This window comes from Cupressus sempervirens, chromosome 1, assembly GCF_028749045.1.
Source record: "Cupressus sempervirens isolate cs-2001-9-10 chromosome 1, ASM2874904v1, whole genome shotgun sequence".
NCBI lineage: Eukaryota > Viridiplantae > Streptophyta > Pinopsida > Cupressales > Cupressaceae > Cupressus > Cupressus sempervirens.
The window spans coordinates 454,436,351-454,462,985 of NC_143118.1; the positions used below are offsets into that span (position 1 = coordinate 454,436,351).

At 31.6% G+C, this 26,635-nt stretch overlaps 1 pseudogene; it reads left to right on the forward strand.

The window, feature by feature from the left end:
- Positions 1 to 1,204: 1,204 nt before the first annotated feature.
- On the forward strand, positions 1,205 to 26,122 carry LOC149578266 (inositol-3-phosphate synthase-like; annotated as a pseudogene).
- Positions 26,123 to 26,635: the final 513 nt, after the last annotated feature.

The following is a 26,635-nucleotide window of genomic DNA, read 5'->3' on the forward strand; positions in this document are numbered from 1 at the left end:
TGCATAGCATGACATTAAATGTGGAAGATGAAGATGATACATGTGATGATGTTTTTAATGAATGTGGAACAAATATGCCAACTAATGAGTCGATAGATCTAGGTGCAACAATTACTCAAGAAGCATTGGCGACTTTTGAAAATGGTGATATGAATAATGTAAGCATGTAGAGTTGTTAATAAATCAAAGGTTAATAAGATTACATATACCTTTCATGAGCACCTATTATTGTAGGTTTATGATAATGTGTTAATGAGCTTCCCACCCATAAATCAACAAAACTAGTTGAATGTACTACAATATAGTTTTTTCATGTTGTTTAATATAATAAAAATGTATGAAGATAAATACAAAAAAATAAATGCAAAATATCATATAATTTTCAAACAATATAAACAATTTTTTTTCCAGTTTTATTATATTTAAATAAATTACAAGACACTGTAAGAATTTTTTTAATTATCTTGATTCTAGAAAGTTCATATATGAAAAGTACACTATTTATAAAATAATTTTTTTAATTATGATTATTATAAAATATTATTATCATAAATTCAAAATTTTAAGCTAATTTCATTTTCAAATTCATGGAGCACTGGCTTCCTTGAATTTATGAGCTAATTTTTAAAATCAGATTTATATCTAGAATTCATGAGACCTCTCCCTTTAAATATTGCTAAAAAAGCTCAATAGCACCCAACTCTATTTCTAAGCTTTATTTTTAAGTGAGCAGGTGCCCATGGGACCTAGCAAAGTAGCTAATTGAATCTTGGTAGCTTCACTACTAGGTGTCGTCATTGAATCTAACACTTTGATAGAAACTATATAACCTATTGAGTGAACCCAATATTGTAATGGAATTTAATATAGAAAAGGAAATGGCTAAGAAGGGGTTTTCCATGCACAACCAATAGGCAAGGTGGGGCACTGTGGTGATGGCAATGGATTAGGAGACCTATATGTACACAAACCCTAACCTAGGGTTTTGACTCGGAGTCAAATATGAGTGTGTGTCTACATAATAAGGATGTAATGCATCACAAGTGGCAATCTCATGAGAGTAAAAGGAGGAAAGTCATTGAATTTTAGGAGAGGGGTAAATTCCTTGTCTATTGTTATAAATTGAAGGGTTGTGATTTAAAGCAATGAGGCTATTTCATTTAGAGCATTTCGCTTTCCACGTATATCTTGAGATTTTGGAAAAATGTTCATTAACAAGTTTTGCATGGAGAGCCCAAATGTGAAATATAATGAGGAGACCATTCAATCAGTGTATGATTATTAAACCACTAAACTTGTTCATGAGAATAGAAATGGGAATTATGACTGGGTCGTTAAGCCCAAGTCTATTAAATGTGAGTTCAAGATTGATACCAAGCTTCACAAGCTTAGGTAGGTCAAGTTTAATTATTCTATTTAGGATCCTTTATTTTTTATTTTTTTAATCTATCAAGAAATATGAATATTAATTTGTTTTAAAGGTCGAATTGATATGTGGGTTCCCACATAGTATATCTATTGTCAATTTTAAATTTGATAACTTGTCAGTTTATTTATTGAAATTTTGAGCGTAACTTGTAGATGCATGTGTCAATTTTCCTATTGCACTTTTAGTTTATCTTAATGGCGTAGAATCTTCAGACTAATGTGCTCAATAGTTGTTTTGGAAAAATTTGTATGTGGGTTGTGTAGGGTTATGCTGGTGGGATGGAGTGGAAACAATGGCTCCACTCTTATCATGAGTGTTATTACCAACAGAGAGTAAGGATTTTCACCCTTTTGGTTTGTCAAGTGTGGGGTTTTTCTTTTGTTGTGTAATGTTGATGATTGATTTCACCATGTTAACTTAGATTCTTAGAGTGCAGGGGGATCTCTTGAGTGACAAAGGATAAAATACAACAAGAAAATTACTTTGGGTGTCATGCCTGACCACTTCTACTAGTTATTATGCTTTTTAGGACTTAGTTGTGATCTAGTTTCTTTCAGTTTGATACATTGATTATTCAGTCAGAACTTGGTTATATTCTGTTTAACAAAACATAAAACTTTTGTTGAGTGTGTATTCAGTAACAGAATTACTCTATTTAGATTTGTCAGATGACTTATGATTTTATTATGTTAATTGAGAGGTTTTATATACCTGACATTTTTGGTTGCAGAAATTAGATTGCTTAAAAGGATTAAATGCTTAAAGTTCTTATTTAAATTTAAGTTTTACAGTTTGAAAACATGCATATAAGAATATATGATGTTAGGGTATCAAATTTTTTCTTGAGGTTGAACTTTACATTGTATATGTATATAGTTTTATCTGTTGAGCATTCATTCATTTGAAATTATTACGAAGAATTTAACCCTAGTTTTATTAACTCTTGATTTGTGATATTAGTGGGGTTATTTATCTTAGTATGTTTATGAAATTTTAATTAGATTGATTTTCAAACATATATTCTTTTGTATTAAAAGGGTTAAATACCCTAATGGTTTTAGAATATATTTTTATTGTGTTTTGAGAAGGGTTTAAACCCATGGCTAATCTTATATACCTATTGCTTATGTTATTTATATCAAATTTTTTTGGTTATTTTAATTGAGGTTTATAATTCCCTAAAACCCTTATGGGTTTTGAATGAAAACTCAGGGATATTTATGCATTGTACCTTGCCAAATACATGGCAGTGATAGTGAACTGTTGTATACATGGCTCTTTGCAGAGTTAAGTCTATTGAATGCCATTTGATAGTGGGGTTTTAATGGCACTGAAGTTCTCAATCACCATATCCTTGCAAGTTGGGCTTTGTGGAAGAAATGCCAACAATTTTGGCATTTTTGTTTTGAGTATGCATTCCACCTATGATTGGTTGCTGAAGGGTCGGCAATATGCAGGGTTTTAGTTGGAAGGAGATATTGTCTTATGGGGCTGAATAGGGTTTTATTTCACACAACAGGAAATTCTATTGTTTTCTCTGCGAAATTTCATTATCAAATTTCATTCATGTTGGTCAGTGTTCATTGCTAGGAAGTGTGGTTTGGACTTTGCATTTTGGACTTCGATAGCAAGTTTTAGAGTAGAGTTCGAGTTGTGCATTTCACCTTTAGCAATCTGAGGTAGGGGGCATTTCTAACTCATCTTTTACTATTCTATGGTGTTAGTTGTTGAAGGAAATAAGAGATCTATGTTTTTAAAAAAATACATACCTATCGATACCCAAGTATGGGTATTCGCAGGTCTGGACATTTGGAGGTGCCGAGCTCTGTAAATATTCATGTTTGGTTGTGGGTAGGGTGTATTTTTTGTTTAAAATAGGTCTTTCCATTTCAAGTTTTATAGAAATTTGAGGATCTGTATGTGTGTTCTTCTCTGTGTTTGATGTTGTGGGTTTTAGTACTCGGCCTATTTGTTAAAAGTAGTTTTTAGATATGTTATACTTGCATTGAGTTATACAAATTGGGTTATGGTTTTTTCTTTTATACACTCGTGTCTTTCCTAAGAGTCGATTTGTGTGAGATATTCGAGCTCACGACAGTTAATATGTGGGTGGATTTTATAATGACATATATATGTTGTAAAACCTTCTATCAAACTCTGTGAGCTTCTATTTATCCAAGCTCTCTTGTGTAATTAAGATATGAAGGGTTTGGTCTCAGTTTTGAGTTCATTTTAAATTTGAGCTCATGGTCATAGTCAAGAACCAAGGCATTTTGTCAAACAGTTCTATAGCAGTCGGGTTTGATCATTGTTAGGTTGTGGAAAACAAATAGTGATAGAATATTAAATTAGATATTCGATAGACAATAATAGATAGGGGTTGTTGTTGTTAGATAATGTATAGTAAATGTGTTGAATGGTGTATTAGTGACTATGCATAGTTGTGTTGTGTTGAACATAGTCAAGGTGTCGAACAACTATAGGAAACTATGGTATCGGCATTTTGTCATATGGTTATCATGAAACTTTAAAATATTTTGGCATTGACATTTTGGTATTTAGTTTGTAAAAAAATGTGAATTCATGGATTTTGTATGAACAACCATTTTTTGAATGATTCGTGATGTTATATAATGTTGTTATAGCTTAATCAGGGAATATTTTATTATGAGGAAATATATATTGCTGGTAGACCTGAAATCATCAGGGATTTAGTTGTATAGTTATCTTGAATGGAAAAATTTATTGTTGATCTCTGTTGAAACATTGATTGAATTTGATCATGTAGAAACTGTCAGTTGTGTTAATATGGTATTTCAAAGTATTTTAATACAGTCATTATGTTTAAAATGAAATGGAATTATTTTTACTTAAATAGTCATACTCTATTTTAGTTGGGTATCAAATTTGTTCTTTGGTCACTATTAAAATGGAAAGTTGATTTTAAATTAAGTTTCAGTTATGATATATGTTGATGAAATTGATTTTCAAAGAAAAAGTATTAGCTATACTTTGATCTTACTATTTTGTTGTTTCATAGGTTAAATGTAGATTATTATGACAGTAGGGTTAAATAGTATAGTATTAAGATTAGTATATATCGTTAAATTAATGTGTTCGTTTAATTGTATTTATGAGTTCTTATTATTATAGTATTTGTTTCTGTTGTTATAGTAATCTAAATTTATCTTTGGAATAGGAAGAATAAGATGTGTTCAAATAGATTAAAGGATGTAGTATCATGTTGAATACTGATTTATATCTATAGCATGTACATTCTTAGAACATTTGTTTGATGTGTTTTTTATTAGGAATAGCTGTGATGAATGTATATCGGGGTGGCTGAATTTGGTTTATCCTATTTAGTTAATTAATTTAGTGAAAATTTTAAAATGAATTGGGTGGGTTAATTACATATTAAAAAATAATTGGCCTTACCTATGACTTAAACCTATATGGTTAAGTACAGAGAACAAGGCATATCTCTATTTTGTCATTAACAAGTATAATAGAGAATACCGTTATGCGTCGACTATGAGCATACCATACATGGATGTAGAATCTTAGTGCCATAACAATGACACCTCACTATATATATGATTCATTTATGGGTTATTCTTAGTGTGAGTATAATTTTGCATTGTTAAGTAAATGTTTACTTCTTGCATATTAATTTTGAAACTCCACTATGTTAAGTGAATCAGATATCTGCATTATGATTATGTATATGTTTAATCTAACATGTATACGGTGGATTACGCTTTTCAACTCAGTGTGTACTAAGCCCACTTCTTTGAGTTGTGTTGCATTTCTATGTGTTTTCCAGGTGCTTCAAGTTGATTAACACGTAGCTAAGGATGACTGTTGAAGTTACTTCTTATAGTAGAATTTGTATCTCATAGAGTTCATATGTTGGACATTAGAAATTAAGAATGATGTTGTACTTCATTATTGTATTGAACTCAATTTGTATTAGTATCTTTATGGAAGCTTATTTGGATGATATTAGCTTTCACTGTGAGGTATTTAGATTGAGAGTGGTTAAATCTTTGTACTTGCACTTGTAATAAGTTGTTTTAAAAAAAAAATTTATAATGTTCATTGTTATTGTTCTTTGTTTAGAATCTTTTGGTTTTTTCTTAGTGGAGCATTACATTGGGTCCCTCACTCAAGCCTCCACATGCATAATCAGTTTTTATAATGGTGAAGAAATTTACATACCTTTTAAGAGCCTTGTTCCCATGGAAAAATTCTAGTTTTTTGGTTTGGGTGTTTTTGCGACTTCATTTTTTACAATTCTTTAGGGTTAGGTATTTCTCCATTGTGTAATGAGTCATGACTATTCTTAGATATCAAACCTTTAAAAAAATAAGCTTTAGATGATTGTGAAATTTTAAATTGTATTGACCTATAGTATAAATGCATTTCCTCTTTTCTATTTCAAAATATACAAGATCTTTTCCAGATGTCAACAACTTTTCCATGCCCAATTTTCCTATAGATGAAATTCAAACACTACAAGGCATGCTCATACTATTTCTTTTAAAATTTCCTTCGGTCTACATCTTCTACCTATTTTAATCTTAATTTTCTTGTGCAGGTTGACCCTAACGATATTGTATTTGGGGGATGAGACATTAGTAACATGAATTTAGCAGATGCCATTGCACGAGAAAAGGTACTAAACATTGACCTTCAGAAGATGCTATGACCCTACATGCAAGACATGGTACCCCTTCCTAGTATCTTTGATCCTAATTTTATAGCTACAAACCAAGGTGAGAGCACAAATCATATCATCAAGGGTTCCAAGAAGCAACATGTGCAGTAGATTATTCATGACATTAGGTAAGGTTGTTGATTCAAGCTTTCATTTAGCTATTTTTATTTTGTATCTTCTATTCCCTTTATCTTGTAGTAAATTATTGATACCTTTATAGTTTAGGTAGTTCTTCTTTTCTTCTTGAGAATTGTATCCTATATAAATTAATAGAGTAGAAAAGTTATATTAATCTGACAACAATGATACATGAGAAGTCTTCTCCTTAAAGAGTCAACAAAACTAACATATGTTCATTTTCCACCAAAGCCATTAAATCAATTTTCTTGTTGATTATCCTGGATCTTTATTTGTTAAATGATGTCTTTTAGTTTTTTTTTCTTGAATGTCTACACCTCCTATTTTGTTCAAGGAGTTCAAGGAAAAACAAATGTAGATAGAATAATCATTCTCTAGACCACCAATACAAAATGATACAATGATGTTATGGTGGGGTTGAATGACACAAAGGAGGCTTTCCTAGCATCTTTAGAAAGGGATGAGTCTCAGATCTCACCTTCACCTCTTTATGCTCTGGCCTGTACTCAGGAGAATATTCCCTTCATCAATGACAGCCCCTAGAACACCTTTGTGTTAGGTTTGTGAATATATTTCTATAAGAATTGGGATCCAAACAGTGTCTAACTTTATTAAATTTAAATCTCTCAAGAAGATGGATAACTCAAGAACAATCATGATTTCTTTTAATTATTACAATCATGAATTTTGTGGTGTAGAGACTCTAGATAGAGACAATTCGTGTTCATTGAAGCACTTATTTTTCTTCTAGCTACATAATTTTTATACAAGGGAAACAATTTAAAAAATTTGTAAAAGGGTTTTCCCTTGGCTATGAAGTCCAAGTAGGCTTGGAATTTTGACAGTCACATGAATTTTTGATGACAATTGAGTCATCTTACTGCCTTTCATTTTATGTTCAAAAAAATTTATTGATTGTCAAATTTTCTTTTTATGAATAAATTAATAAATTATTTTTAAATTTAATTTTTTTTCACTATAATTTGCAACATATTAAATATAAAAAATATACTCAAAAGTAAACCATCTAATATTCCAATCTATAAGAAAAAAAATTCAATTAAAATTGGGGTACAAAATATAGACTAATTAAAAAAAATCAATCAAAGGTCAAGAACTCTTCTTGACTTTGTGTTCTTCCATATTTGATATATTTCATTCTAGTTTACACCATTTATTTCACATCCATTTAATGATACTCTCATTAATGCATCTAGGGTATCCAAACCTAGATTTGACTTTCTTACATCTGTGATGGTTTTTTTTTTTTTTTTTGAAAATCCTCTTTCACAATCAATGATACTTGTAGGAATAGTAAGAATAGCCTGCCATAACTTCATCATATGAGGATAATTTCTATGCCAATAATTTGTATTGTGAAAGACTCTCCATACATCTTTCATTTTAAAACCTTCACCACTCAAATGCAATGCATCAACAAAAGAATTTATCCACATTTTGCAACCAGTAAAATCAAATGTAGATTCAAGATCATTAACATTGTTTGAATTAGTATGTTGCAAATGTTGAAGAAGCTTATCAAGCCAAAGTTCTAAGATATTATCTCAAGTCTGACGATCTGATGGATAATAAGAAGGGCTAAAAAATCTTGTTGCATTAAAAAGAGGAAGATCTGGAAATCTTTCATTCAAAAAATCAATGAGAGATTGAATATAACCCTTTGTTAAGTGTTGACAACTTTTGTGTCTTCCTTCAACACGAGGTTTCATGAAATTATTCGCTACTTCCCCATACTAAAACCCCTCATCTAGAATAGGAATATATAGTAATTCATGCTTATCAATTACAACATCTTCTTCTTTAACTTCAATAAATCCAAACTGAGAATCAATTAAGAATTTTGAAAGATAATTTGTACCTTCTGCAAATGTACCACTTATCAAAAACTATCTATATAAATTTCCTATAGCTTCATCAAGAGCCAAATTAATAACTGTGATGTCTACATTTTCTTCTTGAAAAACCTTATTCAATTTTTTTAGTTCTCCCAAAACATTAACAAGCATGTGTAAACAAAACTGAATAGAGTAAATTCTTGCCTTTTCATATAATGATGAACACTTTGTTGAAAATAGAGATGGAGTAACTAAGAGGGGAGGGGTGAATCAGTTACTACAAAAATAAATCCACAGATCCTTGGGATGTCTAAAAATAAAATTGTTGCTAACACTCGGTAACCATACAAATAAATGCTGAAACTAGATAGATGTTTTGTTAACTTGTTAAGCATTTAAAGTGGTTAACATGCATGCATAAAGAAATAATCATGAACACAAGAGACACTAGATTTAACGTGGAAAACCAATTTGGGAAAAACCACCAAGTAACTAGTTACCAGTTTTCACTCTTCTGAAGTGAGCCCTGTTAGGAGCCAACCTTGTTAAAGGTTACAAAACACACTGTTAGGTGTGACCTTGTTAGAGGGTTTAATCACCCTGTGAGAAGTGTCCTTGTCAGAGGTCTTTAAAAAAATTCAACTGAATTGTCACCTTGTTAGAGGATTTACAAAATGGCTATCAAACCAACTTTGTTAAGAGGTTTTGAATCACTGTTACGATGATTAGAAAGCAACAATGAAGTGATCTGAAATATATGCAACTTCTCTTTGCTAAATATAGATCTTTGTTCTGATTCACTAGATCCTTACTGATCGAACACAAATTTGTAGCTTGATAAGGATATCTAATCCTTCTTCAACATTTTCTCGTATATCCTCTTATTCATACATTCACACTCTTATGCATCCACACACTTACAACTTATGAATTCACAACTTGACCTTTCATATATACCTTTTAGATTTTCAAGTTGGCTCAATTACAAGTTACAACAACTAAAAACATTAAATCAGTCGGCTTCACAAGACAATTAAACTTAATTCTTTAGAACAATTAAATTCTTTGCTGCCCGACCCAGCTCGCTAAACATTGCTCCAGAATGGTATTCCTAGTGTTAACCAAGTGAAGCTCGATAAACATTGCAAACCTTGCAACTTTCTTCAAAGACTAAGTTAACTTGGTAAACACTGACCTTCCTTCATTTATCGAGTGAGCTCGATAAAAGCTAACCTTCCTTATTTTATCGAGTGAGCTCGGTAAAAGCCAACTTTCTCTTTGATGATGGAGTGAACTTGGTAGACATTGACTATCCCTTTTTTAACTTTGGGAGCTTGGTTAACATTAACTTTCTAATACAAGATCCTTTCATGCCTGAGTGAGCTCTTTACTGTGTAATGTATAGGAACATTCGGTAGACACTGTAAATTGCTTTGTCAACCGTCTGAGCTCGATAGACTCTGATGGCTAATATGACATTTGTGTAACATCAAAGACAATACACAATTAACAATTTTATCCAACAATGTCCATCTTTGGCATTGATGGCAACACAACATGTCATAATAGAAATGAAATTTGAAAACAAGTCTTTCTCTTATATGGCAACACCACATGTCAACATAACAATTCTCCCTCTAAGATAGAAAAATCTCCTTCTTACAGTAATCTCTTTCTGTGAATGAATTACATAAAAAATTCTTTATATTTTGAACAAATTTCAAAGAGATGATATGACAGTAAAAACTCTCCCTCTTTGACAACACATGCCAAAGACAACTCAACTCAAATGAATTTTAGTGTACCTTTAGTACTAATTCATATGCAGTATTTTTTGGTTATGCTACATCAAGTGATAGATCTTCAATCTGGTATGAGTTGATGCATCACTACAACTTTATTTTAGTGAACTTTAGATAGGGGAGTGACCCCTAACTTACCTCTTAGATATAGGAATGCATCCTTAGGTAATGGTTTAGTGAATATGTCAGCAATTTGTTCCTTTGTATGAACATATTCCAATCTGATCTCCTTATCTTGCACCAATTCTCTGACAAAATGATATTTTATTGCAATGTGCTTAGTTTTGGAATGCATCACTAGATTCTTAGATATGTTGATTGCACTTGTATTATCATAGAACATAACAACTAGTTCTTTGATTTCTATCTTCATGCCTTCCAACAATTGTTTAAACCAAACAATATTAGAATGGTTTACCACTGCAGCAACATACTCTGCCTCTGATGTAGATTGAGATGTACAATTCTACTTTTTGCTTGTCCAAGAAACCAACCTCTTTCCAAGAAAGAATGCACCTCCACTTGTACTTTTTCTGTCATCAAAGTTTCCTCCCCAATTAGCATCAGTAAATACTTTCAAATCCAAATTTCCTGCAAACTTATACCATAAACCATACTCTTCAGTTCCTTTCAAATATCTCATTATTCTTTTGATTGCCATCATGTGATTTTCTCTTAGTTTTGCTGAAAATCTTGCAACAATACCAACTGCAAGGGCAATATCTGGCCTAGTATGAACTACATATTGAAACTTTCCAATCATAGATCTATACATTGTTTGATCTACTTCTTTTGATTCATCTTCCTTGGTAAGTTTTAATCCGATACACATAGGAGTCCCGACTAGTTTAAAATCTTCCATTCCAAACTTTTTCAATATCTCTTTGATGTATTTTGATTGAGTAATGTAGATACCATTTATATTCTGTTTAATTTGAAGACCAACAAAAAATTTGATCTCACCAAACATAGACATTTCAAATTCCTTGTTCATTTGTTCTGAAAATTCTTTGCACAGATCATCATTCCCTGTGAAAACAATATCATCTACAAATATTTATGCCAAGACAATCTTATTATCTGGTCCTTCCTTAATATACAAGCAACTATTATCATTAGTTCTTTGAAAACCAATCTGAATAAGATAGTTATGCAATCTTTCATACCATGCTCTAGGGGCTTGTTTCAGACCGTACAATGCCTTGTGTAATTTGCAGACCATGTTCTTCTTATCTGGATCAACAAAACCTTTGGGTTGTTCAATGTAAACCTCTTCATCCAGTATACCATTGAGGAATGCTGACTTGACATCCATCTGATAAACTTTGAATCTTTTGTGAGCAGCATATGCTAGTAAGGTTCTGACTCTTTCTAGTCTTGCAACAGGAGCAAAAGTTTCTCCATAGTCTATTCCTTCTTCTTGAGCATATCCTTTGTATACTAGTCTAGCTTTGTTTCTTGATACCTTACCATCTTCATCCAACTTGTTTTTGAATACCCACTTAGTTCCAATCACATTTTTGTCTTTAAGTCTGGGTACAAGAGTCCATGTCTTGTTTTTCTCTATCTGCACTATCTCTTCATTCATAGCCTCAATCCAACTATCATTTTTCAATGCATCTTTGACATTTCTAAGTTCAAAGTCAGCAAGTAAACAAGTACCTTTCAACTTATTTCTTGTCATGGTTCCTTCAAATTTATCTCCAATGATCTGATCTATTGAATGATGTCTCCTGACATACTTAGCTAATATAGGTTCCTTGCCTTTTGAATGGATTTCATTATTATCTTCTTGTATTTCAACTTTAGGTTCTGTCTGTTCTAGCTCAGTAGATATTTGCTCGAGTTTTTCAAACTTGGTAGACACTTGCTCGGTATGTTGTGGCTCGGTTTGAACTTTCTATAACTTGGTTACAGATGACTCAGGAGTAGAAGATTCTTGATTCTCTGATGTAGTTGGTACTGTATCAAGTTCACTGAAAACAAACCTTTTATAATTTTCTAGTTCCCTTTTTCTTTCTTCTTCAATCCTTTCTGCAAACTCATCAACTTTCACATGTGCACTTTCTATGACTTTGTGAGTGGATAAGTTCAAACACCTATATGCCTTACTTTTGCATGAGTATCCAAAGAATATACCTTCATCACCTTTCACATCAAATTTTCCTTTTTTAGATTCTTTCAAAATGTAACATTTACTTCCAAATATTTTAAGTTAACTTACATTAGGTTTATAGCCATACCATAACTCATAGGGGGTTTTGAATGAGTCTTTCTTTAGCTGTACTTGGTTCAAGGTATAAACTGCAGTGTTGATAGCTTCCTTCCAATATTTGATAGTAATGTTCTTTTCAATCATTAAAGTTCTTGCACAATCCATGATGGATCTATTTCTTCTTTTAGCTATTCCATTTTGTTGGGGTGTTCTAGGGGCTGATACTTGTCTTTTGATTCCTCTTTCAATGCAAAAGTTAGTAAACTCATGTTTAATGAATTCTCCACCTCTATTTGACCTCAAGCATTTTAATCTTTTCCCTGTTTCCCTTTCTACTCTGGCCAAATACCATTTGAACTTTTCAAATGCTTCTGATTTGTTTCTTAGATACATGACTGTCATCATTCTTGAGTAATCATCAAGAAAAAGAATGAAGAAATTTTATCCAGTATAGCTTTCAATTCCAATGGATCCACATAGATCAGTATGCACAATTTCTAATATATCTTCAGACTGATAGTTTTTGCTTTTAAAACTAGTCTTTCCCATCTTTCCAATCTGACAATTTTGCATAGATTAACCTCAGGTTTCTTTATGTTAGGAATGCCTCTAACTTTCTTGAATTTTCTTATCTTTACCAGATTATCAAAGTTTACATGACACAACCTTTTATGCCATAACCAACTTTCTTCAACTTGAGCAATGAGACATGAATATTTTCCTAGTTCAAGATAGAACAAGTTACATTTAGTTTGAGTACCTGATCCAATTAGCTTTTCTTTTCCATCCAGTAGTCTTTCTTTACCATACATGAATTCTACTTTGAATCCATTATTGAGTAGTTGTGCCACACTTAACAAATTATGCTTTAGTCCATTTACCTAATAGGCATTATCACATATAAGTTCCTTGGTTAGAGAGATTCTTCCTCTCCCTTTTATACAACAAGGTTCATTGTTACCAAATCTTACACTGCCACCATCGTAGTCTTCAAAGTATTCAAACTTAGTTTTGTCACCAGTCATGTGATGAGAACAACCACTATCTATGATCCATGTATCATTTTTTCTCATATGAGAAATGAGTGCCATTTCCTCATCATTATCAGATTCATCTTTTACAGCAATGTAGACAATTTGAATCTTTAGCCACAAAACATGTTTTCTTACCTTTATCCTTGAATAATTTGAAATCTTTCTTGCCATTCCATTTGTGATCTTTTTCTTCATCTTTATTCTTCTTGTTTGGACACCTAGTAGCAATATGACCAACTTCTTCACATGAAAAATAGATTAGGGGTACTTTACCTTTGTATTTTCCTCTGCCTCTAGAATATTTCCTTGCTAGAAGGGCTTCAATTACTTCAAGATCACTGTCTGAACTTTGGTTTGATTCATCTTCACTTTCTGACTGAGATTTATTTTTGCCTTTCTCCTTGAGTGAAATTTTGGCTTCAAATACTGATTCAATGTTCTTGGAAGTTGGAACATAGTTATCAAAGTTGTCCAGTTCAAATGTAGTCAATCTTCCAACTATAGCCTCTAGATTTATCTTGTGATTTGCTTCGCATATTCTTTCTTGAATTGCAGAAACTCTGATTACATAAATGGGAAGTAGAGTTCTGAGAACTTTACTTATAACTGTCTCTTCACTGATATCTCCTTCAGAAGCTTTGATTGCACTTACACATGCTTTAACTCTTTCAACATATTTTGCAATGTTTTCATCCTCTCTCATCCTCATTTGATCAAATTGTCCTCTCAGACTTTCTGCTTTGGCTCTTCTAACATTATCATCTCCTCCATAGAACTCTTTCAATTTTTCTCACAGTTCAAAGGCAGATTTGCAGTCCTTGATATCATCAAATTCTTCATAACTCAAAGCAGATGCTATATCTATCATCATAATGTTGTGAGTCTTCTTTTCAGCAATATCATTGATAGATAGTGTACCAGCTAGTTTTGCACATTTTTTATCAAGGTATTTTTAATGAAATTATTGGCTACTTCCCCATACTAAAACCCCTCATCTGGAATAGGAATATATAGTAATTCATGCTTATTAATTACAACATCCTCTTCTTTAACTTCAATAAATCCAAACTGAGAATCAATTAAGAATTTTGAAAGATAATTTGTACCTTCTGCAAATGTACCACTTCTCAAAAACCATCTATATAAATTTCTTATAGCTTCATCAAGAGCCAAACCAATAACTGTGATGTCTACATTTTCTTCTTGAAAAACCTTATTCAATTTATTTAGTTCTCCCAAAACATTAACAAGCATGTGTAAACAAAACTAAATAGAGTAAATCCTTGCCTTTTCATATAATGATGAACACTTTGTTGAAAATAGAGATGGAATAACTGAGAGGGGAGGGGTGAATCAGTTACTACAAAAATAAATCCATAGATCCTTGGATGTCTTAAAATAAAATTGCTGCTGACACTCGGTAACCATACAAATAAATGCTGAAACTAGATAGATGTTCTGTTAACTTATTAAGCATTTAAAGTGGTTAACATGCATGCATAAAGAAATAATCATGAACACAAGAGACACCAGATTTAACGTGGAAACCCAATTTGGGAAAAACCAACAAGTAACTAGTTACCAATTTTCACTCTTCTGAAGTGAGCCCTGTTAGGAGCCAACCCTATTAAAGGTTACAAAACACACTATTAGGTGTGACCTTGGTAGAGGATTTAATCACCCTATTAGAAGTGGCCTTGTCAGAGGTCTTTAAAACAATTCAACTAAATTGTCACCTTGTTAGAGGATTTACAAAATGACTGTCAAACCAACTTTGTTAAGAGGTTTTGAATCACTGTTACAAAGATTAGAAAGCAACAATGAAGTGATCTAAAATATATGCAACTTATCTTTGCTGAATACAGATCTCTGTTCTGCTTCACTAGATCCTTACTGATCAAACACAACTTTGCAGCTTCATAAGGATATCTAATCCTTCTTCAACATTTGCTCATATATCCTCTTATTCATACATTCGCACTCTTATGCATACACACACTTACAGCTTATGAATTCACAACTTGACCTTTCATATATACCTTTCAGAGTGTCAAGTTGGCTCAATTACAAGTTACAACAACTGAAAAACATTAAATCAATCAGCTTCACAAGACAATTAAACTTAATTCTTTAGAACAATTAAATTATTTGCTGCTTATCCCAGCTCGATGACCATTTCCCCTGAATGGTATTCCCAGTGTTAACCAAGTGAAGCTCGGTAAACATTGTAAACCTTGCAAATTTCTTTGGAGACCAAGTTAACTTGGTAAACACTGACCTTCCTTCATTTACTGAGTGAGCTCGGTAAAAGCTAACCTTCTTTCTTTTACTGAGTGAGCTCGGTAAAAGTTAACTTTCTCTTTGATGATTGAGTGAACTCGATAGACATTGACTTTCCCTTTGTTAACCTTGGGAGCTTAGTTAACATTAACTTTCTGATACAAGATCCTTTGATGCCCAAGTGAGCTCAGTAAGAGCTAACTTTACTATGTAATGTATAGGAACATTCGGTAGACACTATAAATTGTTTTGCCGATCGTCTGAGCTCAGTAGACTTTGTCTGATGGCTGATATGACATTTGTGTAATATCAAAGACAATTAACAATTAACAATTATATCCAACACACTTCTTATCTTTTTTCCACATGGTTAAAATGGTTGGCATAAGCTTCACAAGTCTTATTATGACTTCTCCTCAGGATAACCATTTGATTGTATGGATCTGCAAAACACTCAAAATATCAATCTACATAATTTTAAGTAAATCATTTAGCTCATTGTTTCTTTTTGGTGAATTGTGGATCCATGAATGCACTTTATTTGAATTTTTTTCAACACACAATAACTCAAGTATCCTTTTGGAAGCATCACATGCTGCTAATGATTCACGATGGGCTATGTAGTGTATTGAAATAAGATTTGGTTTTTTTTTTGTCATAAGAGAAACAAATCCATTTTCATGACCAACCATTGCAGAAGCCCCATCAGTTGAGATGGCTATTACCTTTGTTAATGGAAGCTCTCTATCATTCATTAATTGGGTTACAACATCATATATAGTTTTCCCTCTACCATCTAATACATTCATTATCTTCATAAACTTGGAAATTGGTATCCCATTACCCCCCAAAGTCAAATATGTTGCATAAACAATAAGATGTTGCTCTAAACTTTGATTAGCACTTTTAGCAATCATTAGTGAGAAAAAAGGACATTTCAACATCTCATATATTTGGATTTTCTCAAGATATTTTGATATGCAAAAAAAAACTCATTGGCACACTTACGATTTGTATATGCAAAGTAATCTTGATTTTTTGGCATATTGAGGGTTTTCAAATCCATGAGAAATTTACATAATTTCTCATATTTAGGTAAAGATAAATCCTCTTCACAAACAAAATAAGTTTTTTTCATTGTGGTTATTATTCTTTCTCTATTAACATCTTCAATCTCTAAAATATGATTAGGAATAGACTTTATCTTATTTTTTGTTGCATTAATCCATCTTGCTTGAGTATCTTTGTGTATTCATGATTTTTCATGAGTAATCAAAGCATCATGTTGAAAATTATTACATCCATCCCCTACACTCCATGGTGCTGGCATCATGTACTTCTCACAATAATTACATTTCATTACTATGTTACCATCATTATGAAAATGATTTAGCCACACAAATTTTTCTAGCCATTCCATTCAAAATTTTCTTTTAACTTGAACTTTTTCCTTCCCTTGATTATAAATATTTGACCTATCTTCAATTTCATCATTAAAACTATACCCTTCCCCAAATTTATTTGTTTGTTCATTTAAATCCTCATATGAAGAAGTCCCAAAAATTTCTTTGAAAGTTTCTTTCAAATTTTTAATGTGAGATTGTTTATGTTGATTTAGTAATGAAATACAAGAAGCATCTGGATCCTTTTTTCCAGGCCACCTATACATTTCTCCAATAGTTGCTTGTTTCCTTCTCTTTGAAGACATTTTGTATGTACCTACAAAAATAAATATAACATTAGTAACTATAAATGAAAATAAGAGTTCTAAAAAATATGTAAAATTTACCTAATGTGATTCAATTGATGAAAAATAATTTTGAAGCTACAATAAAATAGAAATACAATTGTTTGACAAAAAATAATGTTTTTGGTTATATGATTGTTTTATATAGATATAAATTGGAATAAGTATAATTTAGTAACAAATAAAGAAATCTCATATTTACAACAAGTTTCTAATTTTTCATATTTGTTTTGAAAATAATTCTAAAAACAATAATTAAAAATAAGTACAAGTTAATCATATATTAAAAAATTATAGATGTTTCTAAATTAATATAAGAAAATTTTAACACATAGAAGATTTAATTTATAAGATTAAAAATATGTAACGCCTTGTCAAGGGATCCAAAAGAATTAATCTAAATTTTTACTAAGTTTTTGAAACAATTTTTTTTTTTAAACATGAAAGATAAACCATTTATATCAAACACATAGTAGCGGAAGTAATAACATACATACAACTAAAAAGATTCATAACAAGTTACATTCCTTAAGGATCCCAAGATGTTGAATCACATTTAATCTAACTAGTACTAAGTCTAACAACTACCACATCCACATGAAAGAATAATAGAAAGTCCAATGTCCCATAATAAATTACATTTTAGAATGCTCAGTCCTTTACTGTACATGTCACAGGGTATGAAAAGCTTAAAAGATATACATTTGTAAAAATAAAGGTACATCATCTCATCGAAACCAATAACATACATGATACATCCATCCCTCAATAAAGATATAACAATCATCGTAAAGGATAGCCATAAATCATAAACACAACACATAATTATCTAAATGCACGGTTCCTCGCAATTGTAAATAGCATCATTAGACCATCATGGGCCCTAGTCATCCCTCTATGTGTAACATCCCAAATCACCGAAGAGATCATCGGTATTAACATAGTAGGAATGTTACTCCTAAAACATACTACATCATATGCAGAAAGAAATCTAACATGCAAATTAAAAAGATAAGATAAATAAATAACAGCATCTATCATATGCTAATCATCAATATAAAGAAACATACCAGTAAATAACATCTATCATAAGATCCAAGAACTAGATGAAGATAAATACCAACAAAGAATACTCCAGCCATGATGTCTTGAACAGACCTCAAATGGTAAGAGTGAAAAAGCACTACCACCCGATTGCATGGAACCTAAATGGCCCACTCCCACCATGCTAAGGAGATAGTCTCAAGTCCCAAACATGCTATCAAATCACATAGCACAAATGCTCTCTAAGTCTAGGAATCCTAAAAGTATACTAACTCAAAGGTTCTAATCACAAACCAACATCTAATCTCAGAGGCACACAAAGACATCTAGGAAACCTACTATGCAAGTGGGAAAGTTTCATCACACAAATCACACTAGAGTTACCTTAACAGTCTCTCAATAGACCCCGGCCCCTTAGTGATCCCTATGTGGCCACTAGTATCCTCTCATACAAACGAGGCATATTATGGAATGCAAGGTTGCAACCAAGCATTCTCTCTACTCCCATCCTAGTTTATACTAGCACTCGAGACATGGGTGAGAACATACAATTATCTTATTAGGTTCATTTAATCCCCATTTAGTGTAAATATTTTCACTTATTAAAACAACTTACAATGAGTTACCCTGGTAGCCACTTAGGGTCCCGGCCCCCATTGCGAGCCACTTCCTGACACTACAAGTAGATAACCTACCCTAAGCTCATGGAATCATAAATCTCAAAATCACCACAGCCCTATACAAGAAATAAGAAAAAAACCAAAAGATAATCCACAATAAAAGAATCAAATCTCCATGAGCAACTGAAAAGCATCCATTAATAATCATGACCACAACAATTCTCTATTGGTAACTGAAGGTATCACTGATAATCACAATATCCATTGGTTCTCAACAAGCAACCAAAAAGTATTTCAAAGTAATATTGATCGAAGACTCCAAAAATGGTTGAGTCAAAACATGTCACAACATGACAACATCAAGAATAAATCAACACTTCAGTCCCATCATGGTGACTGGAAAGCAACCCAATTATAACTAATCGATGACTCAAAATGGTTAAGTCAAATATCTCAATTACATACACCTCGGCTTCACACAAGAAGACTGGAAAGTAATAACAATCAGTAAATACAAACATCTCATAGAGCATGCCATCACATTACCATGGTTGGATTTTAAAAGAATCGAGACCAAATAACATCAACATGCCATCACATTCGCATAACTCCAAGCCTCTGGTAGACATCCTAACTGGTCAACACTCTATGACCACCCAAACCCCAACCATGGATAGCATAAAAAACAAGATACAAACACATATTTTAGTTTGCTTTCGCAATCACATGGTAAAACCAAATATCAGGTTTTAGTTTTTTTTTTCAAGTACATTTCAAGTGTATAAGATTCTTCATTTAATCTATAACTCAACCCATTTATTTTTTTGAATAAAACATAGAATTATCCCTCAGTTATTTTAAAATAGTTCTCTAAAATAATCATAAGATAATTATTTACTTATTTAAATCATTGAACTAGTTCCCATTGACTTTTAGATAAAATCATTCACATTATTCAAAACATTAGAATAATACTTATCAACTTCAAATAATTAGTTTACAATTTCCTTTGAACACTTCAAGGAAAATCATTTATTTAAAATAATCCTCATTAATTTTAAAATAAAATCAATCTCATTGATAATTCAATTATTTAATTAGACTAAACACTTATTAATATCTCTTTTCTTTTAATTCGCCCGCATTTAAAAATCAATTTACTTAAATTGATTAATAATTAATTACACTTCTTCTACTATTAACTAATCTTAATTAAATTTGATTTAATTAGATTAGATAATAAATCATATAAAAGTAATGCATATTAATAAGATTCTACTTTTATTCGAATCCAAACCCGAATCAATTTTCAAATCTTGATTATAAATGTCTTAGATCTATGTTGGTTTAGTTTTTAATTCATTCCATGCTTTGATAGATTATTTCTATGAAGTTTAAGCACAAAGAACTCCTGGTTATGGAAAATGGAGGAATGACTGTCATTGAATAAAATAGTCCTAGTACGGGAACCATATCTCCCTAATGAACTATTGGATCGAGCCAAATTTTAAATATGTTGGAGAGGGTCAAGTTGCACCAAATCTAACTAGAGTGATCGAATAAATTTGGTCTAGATAAAAGGTTATGAATGTTTGAGTTTTGGTCTATGTAAGGGGTAGCGATAAGGCAATTTGTGATGAATTTCCTTCATAAATAAAATTAGGGTTTCCTAATTTTTTCTTCGCAACCAAATAAAAATTAACATACATATCTAGATTCCAATTTCAAGATTGAAGATTCATTCATGGAGTATATTCAGACACATATAATAGACACGATGGAGACAGGAAGAGAAAGAGTGCAAATGGAATATGTAAAAATCATGAGTGCACCTGGATACTGATGCTAATTTGCTATGCCTCAAAAATCCATAGAAAAATCCCTTCCTTCTCTAACATTTGTCATTCCTCCAAGAATTAAACCATTTGAAACCCCCAAGTGAGTAGAAGTACTTGTAGAAGCATATGAGCATGTTGAAGCATACGAGCTTGTAGAGGCATCTTAGCTTGTCCATACACACTAGGAGAGCCTCTATATAGATGCCTCTAAGATGCATCTATAATGTGTCTAGAAAGAACTAGGAGATAAGCATGAAAACTAAGCACATAACTTTCATGATAAGAAGATAAAGATGATGAGGTGTTTAGAATGTTGTAGACACCATGTGCTCAAATAATGTGCTAACTCCTAAGTGTAGACAACACATGATAATTAGAGTGCAAACACTTGTGTTGTCAACATGACAACTCCTAAGAGCTCGCATACTCCTATGTAAATGAATATTAAAATAATGCACATTAATTTATTTAATATTCACTTTACTCTTTTCAATTTAATTTATGAATTTTTATATCTCATGCACTCACTTTAATAAATCCACTTGTTCTATCTTAATATATTTTAATCACATGCATGCATCATGTGATCTAGAATCTTTTAATAATTTAAATATCTTTTCCACTTTTAAATTTATTTTTGAAACTTAATTGATAAAATATTTACTAACTTAAATAATATTATTATTTAGCATTTATTTAAAAATGAACTCTAAATATATTATTATTAAATTAAATAAATATTATCACATTCCAGATTTAAACTTATAGCTTTTATCTTCAAATTTAATTATTTTTATTTAATTAATTTCCCAATTAATTAAATAGAAATAAATATTAAAATATCATATTAATTTTCTATTAAATGAAATCATTAATTAAATCTTTTAATTAGACTTAATTAATAGAAAATACACTAAAGACTCATAAAGGAAAATACAAAAACCCATCATAGCAAAACACGTACAAAATCAAACCAAAAGGGTTAATATCACAAATTATGTCATCCGATGTATTCGAAGGGTACTCAACTCATATACTTGTCATAATTTTTAATTAGGACAAATGGCTTAAAGGGTTGGGATTTGGACTTGAGAATTTATCTCCCCTCTCTTACCATTGAGATAATGTGATAGGGTACGCTCATCCTGGCAATTCAGGGAAGTCAATACCTGGTACCTGCAATGTGCATAAAATCCATGCATGTACAAGCACAATATCTACTAAGCTAAATAGGCAATGTCAGGAAGTGGTGCATCGTATAGATCCCAACTAGCAAGTGACTATGATTCCTTTCCTTAACCACATCAGACACATCATACATAAAGAAAACAAACACACACACCATACACATGCAAGTATGGGGTAAGTATCCATAAGAAAACACATGTGATAGTAAACTATCTAACTAATCATCATCAATAATTGCAAACACTATAATAATCATCACGCATACATGAAATATAAAGTACCAAGTAATCTCATCATATAATAAGTTGAATCTAAAACAATATCTAATAATCCCAAAATAATGTTACTAATAATCATCAACATAAAACTAGCCCTAAAAGAGTTCAGCCACAATAACAAAATGCAAACTAGGGCATGCACTACATCAAAGTGATAACATCATTCAACTAAAAGTAAACATAAACATACATAACAAGTTACATTCTTCATGGATCCCTTAATGTTGAATTACATCTAAATAAACTAATATTAATTCTATCTAATTCCATCTAACATAAAATAATAATGAAAAGTCCAACATTCGTACATTACATTTATGAATGCTCAATCATCCACTATACATGCCATAGGGTATGAAAGGCTTAAAAGAATATGTGTGAAAATAAAATACATCATCATCCTTATTCTAGTCCATGATGCAATAAAGTAAATGAAACCACATGTCATACACAATACATCATCATAGAAAATATAAACATACATCGTAACAGATAACCATAAATCACAAACATCACTAACTAAGTGCACGGTTCCTCCCAATCGTAAATAGCATCATTAGACTATCATGGGCCCTAGCCATCCCTCTGTGCATAACATCCCATGTCACCGAAGAGATCATCAGTATTAACATAGTAGGAATGTCACTCCTAAAACCTACTACATTATGAGCATAAAGAAATCTAACATGCACAGTAAAGCATAAGATAACATCATCTAACATATGCAAATCACCAATGTAAGGATACATGTCCACCATCATAATCCATGAATAGAATGAAGATAGATGCCAACAAAGAATGCATTAGCCACGTGTCTCAAATGGATCTCAAATGATAAGAGTGGAAGAGCACTACCACCCAACCACATGGAACCTAAATGATCCACTCCCACCATGTTGAGGAGATAATCTCAAGTCCCAAACAGGTTATCAAATCACATTGCACAAATACTCTATAAGTCCAAGAATCCTAATAGTATACTAACTCAAAGGTTCCAATCACAAACTGACATCTAATTCTAGAGGCACACAAAGACTTGTAGGAAACCTACTATGCAAGCAGGAAAGTGTCATCTCACAGATCACGCTAGAGTTACCCTGGTAGTCTCTCAATAGACCTCGGCCCCCTAGTGATCCCTATGTGGCCACTAGTATCCTCTCATATAGATGAGGCATACTACGGAATGCAAGGTTGTAACCAAGCATTCATAAGTACAAGTTAATCATAGATGTTTCTAAATTAATATAAGAAAATTTTAACACATAGAAGATTTAATTTATAAGATTAAAAATATAAAATCATAACAATATTAAAGAAACTTGGCAACTTTCTAAAATTAATATATTTAATTTTAAAAATGTTAAATCAATATAAATATTAACAAGTTTCTAAAATCACATGCTTTATAAAAAAGATTCTAAAATAATAATAATTACAAATTACAATGAATTAAGCTAAAAATATAGAAATATAAGTATAAAATGAATAATATAAAATATGTTAACAATTACATCATAGTATTATTTATTCTAAATTATTACTAATATACAAAAATATATATTATATATTAATTAAAATATCTTATATTTTATTGTATATATATTACATATATTTAAATATAATGTTATATCTATATTAGTAAGTGAAGTATATATTATCCCTATAAGAGATTTTGACAGTCTATTAAGAAATATAATTGTCAAATTTACGATTTTAAATAATTTTAGCTCGTTAATGTGTACGGTCTTAACAATAAATTAGCCTATCATATACAGTTAAAATATTGAAAAATGACCAATACAGCCAACAATTTCCACACTTGAGTCCAAGATAGAACCAGGCACAAAAACCTTCTTTTTCCAATTAGATCAATTTGCATGGTGAGAAAAATTGTTTACTTCTATTAACTTCAAGTCTAGATTAAATCTAATAGTAGGGAAACTTTAAAAGCTCTAGGACAAATATTTTTGCAACCCAATAGGATTCTTAAGGCTATTCCTTTATTTATTTATTGATGTGGTCTTCAAGGTGGAGAGCCTAGTTTTTCATACCAAGTCCAAGCTTAAACTTGGGTCGAATAAGGCATGTACACCGAAGATTTTCTATACCTCAAAAGGGCATTTTGTCTCATATTCTATCTATTTCATATTGAATAGTTTCCTTTTCAGTTTGTTCTTTCTTTTTGAACAACTTCCTGTCCGGTTAATTCTTTCTTTTTGAACAACTTCCTTTCTAATTTGTTTTTTCTTCTTGTTGGACTTAATTTACCTAGGCAAATTAAAAAATGGGTTAGATAAGGAATGCACAACCAAAGATTAAGGAACTCCTGACTAGAAAGAACATTTTCTATTTTTGTTGAACTTAATTCATGTAGATGGATTAAAAAATGGGTTAGATAAGGAATGCACAACCAAAGATTAAGAAACTCTTGACTAGAAAGAATGTGTTCTGTCATATAGTTACTTCAATTAACATCATTTCAGCCACATTCTATATTTTTGTTAGCCTTCAATACCCAAGGCCAAGTTTGGATCTAGCTAGGGTAGGGAACATGTTGTCAAAAGGTTCTCTACCCACCTATAGTTATCTATAGCTTACATATAATATATAGAGTATTCCATGATGAGATACTATCTTGCAAAATGATCTGAGTATGATTTTATGCAGGACTAATAGAATTGGCTATCAAGAAGAATAGTCTTATTGGAGGGGATGATTTGAAAAGTGGTAAGACAAAGATGAAGTATGTGCTTGTGGATTTTTTTGTTGGTGCCGGTATTAAGGTTTGCAATTTGGAAGAGTTATTAGTAGTTTAACACTTTTGTGCTATTATTTGGTAGGCATGTTTAGTCTAAGCTAATCTCTCATTTTATGCAACCAATGTCCATTGTGAGTTACAACCATTTGGGAACCAATGATGGGATGAATCTATCAGCTCCACAGACTTCCCATTCTAAGGAAATTTCAAAGACTAATGTTGTAGATGACATGGTTTCCAACAATCCAATTTTGTATGGGCCTAGTGAACACCCTGACCATGTGGTTGTTATCAGGGTAAAGACTTAATTGACATAATTGGCCATTTTTTAGTTTATATGAACTCTCTTTAATCTACTTGGGAAATATTTTTTATTTCATTTGAAACACTTTTCTTATTAACTCCTTTTCTTTTAAGAAAACTATGTGGTTCCTTCTTGGGGTGATTCCTTCTCAGGGTGATTTATAGGAATTCTATTTCTGAAGTTTTCCCCATCCATTTTTTACTATTTCAGAAGTTTCCCTGACATTCAGGCCAACTCAATTTGCTAGAAGTGATTTACAAAAGCATTATAGTGACTGTACTTTAAGTTGTCAAGATTAAATTGATCCTTGTTGTCTTTTGCAGTATGTGCCCTATGTTGGAGACAATAAGAGAGCCATGGATGAATACACTTCTATGTTTTTTATGGGAGGAAAGAGCATCATTGTACTCCACAATACTTGTGAAGACTCTCCCCTTGTAGCTCCTCTTATCTTGGATTTGGTCTTACTTGCTGAACTTAACACCATGATTGATCTTAAGAAAGAGGGCAAGGTATTGTACTATTTTTACTTAACTATAAGGTTGAATTGTAGTGTTTTAAATTATAAATTTCAACTAAATTTTGGCAATCATAATTGTTACAGGCCAAATTCCAATCTTTCCAACCCATAGCAACTATCTTGAGCTACTTGACCAAAGCCCCATTGGTAAGTAGTTAATCTTAATATTGGCATAACTCATTTTTTTCTAACATAGTAGCAACATAATTGTGTTTCAATATATGCATGTAGGTTCCCCTTGGTACTCCTATAGTGAATGTCCTAGCAAAATAGAGAGCTATGCTTGAGAACATAATGAGGGCATGTGTGGGACTGGTACCAGAGAACAACATGATGTTAGAGCACAAGTGAAAAGGCATAAGCCCCAATGACATGCATGCAAACTCATAGGGTTTACTTCTCTAGTTTCCAATATGCTACTAGTCCTCATTTTGTGACTACTCTCCCGTTGACAAGAAATTAAAGTAAAGTTGGTATCCTTAGGACCTTGTGCTTCCATTATGCTTGGTGATTACACTCCAAAAACTTATTCACGTGATTATAGCTATATATATATACACTTTACAATTTAAAAATATAGTAGCACACTATTTCAAAGATTAATGGTTTGTCCATGGAAAAGATGGATTTGTGTCCTGGATGAGTAGTCTATCTATAAAGCATTGTCTCACAACTTTCTAGAGAAACGTATTGGGAGAATTAAATTTAACTAACAAAACACTACCTCCATAATAAAAAAAACTAGTGGTGAAACTTGCATACCCTTTTGTGCTATCATCTGAATTTAGGTTTGCAATGGTAAAACTATGTTACATTTGTGCCATGATCTAAGCATAGGCTTGTAATGGTGAAACTTTCATATGT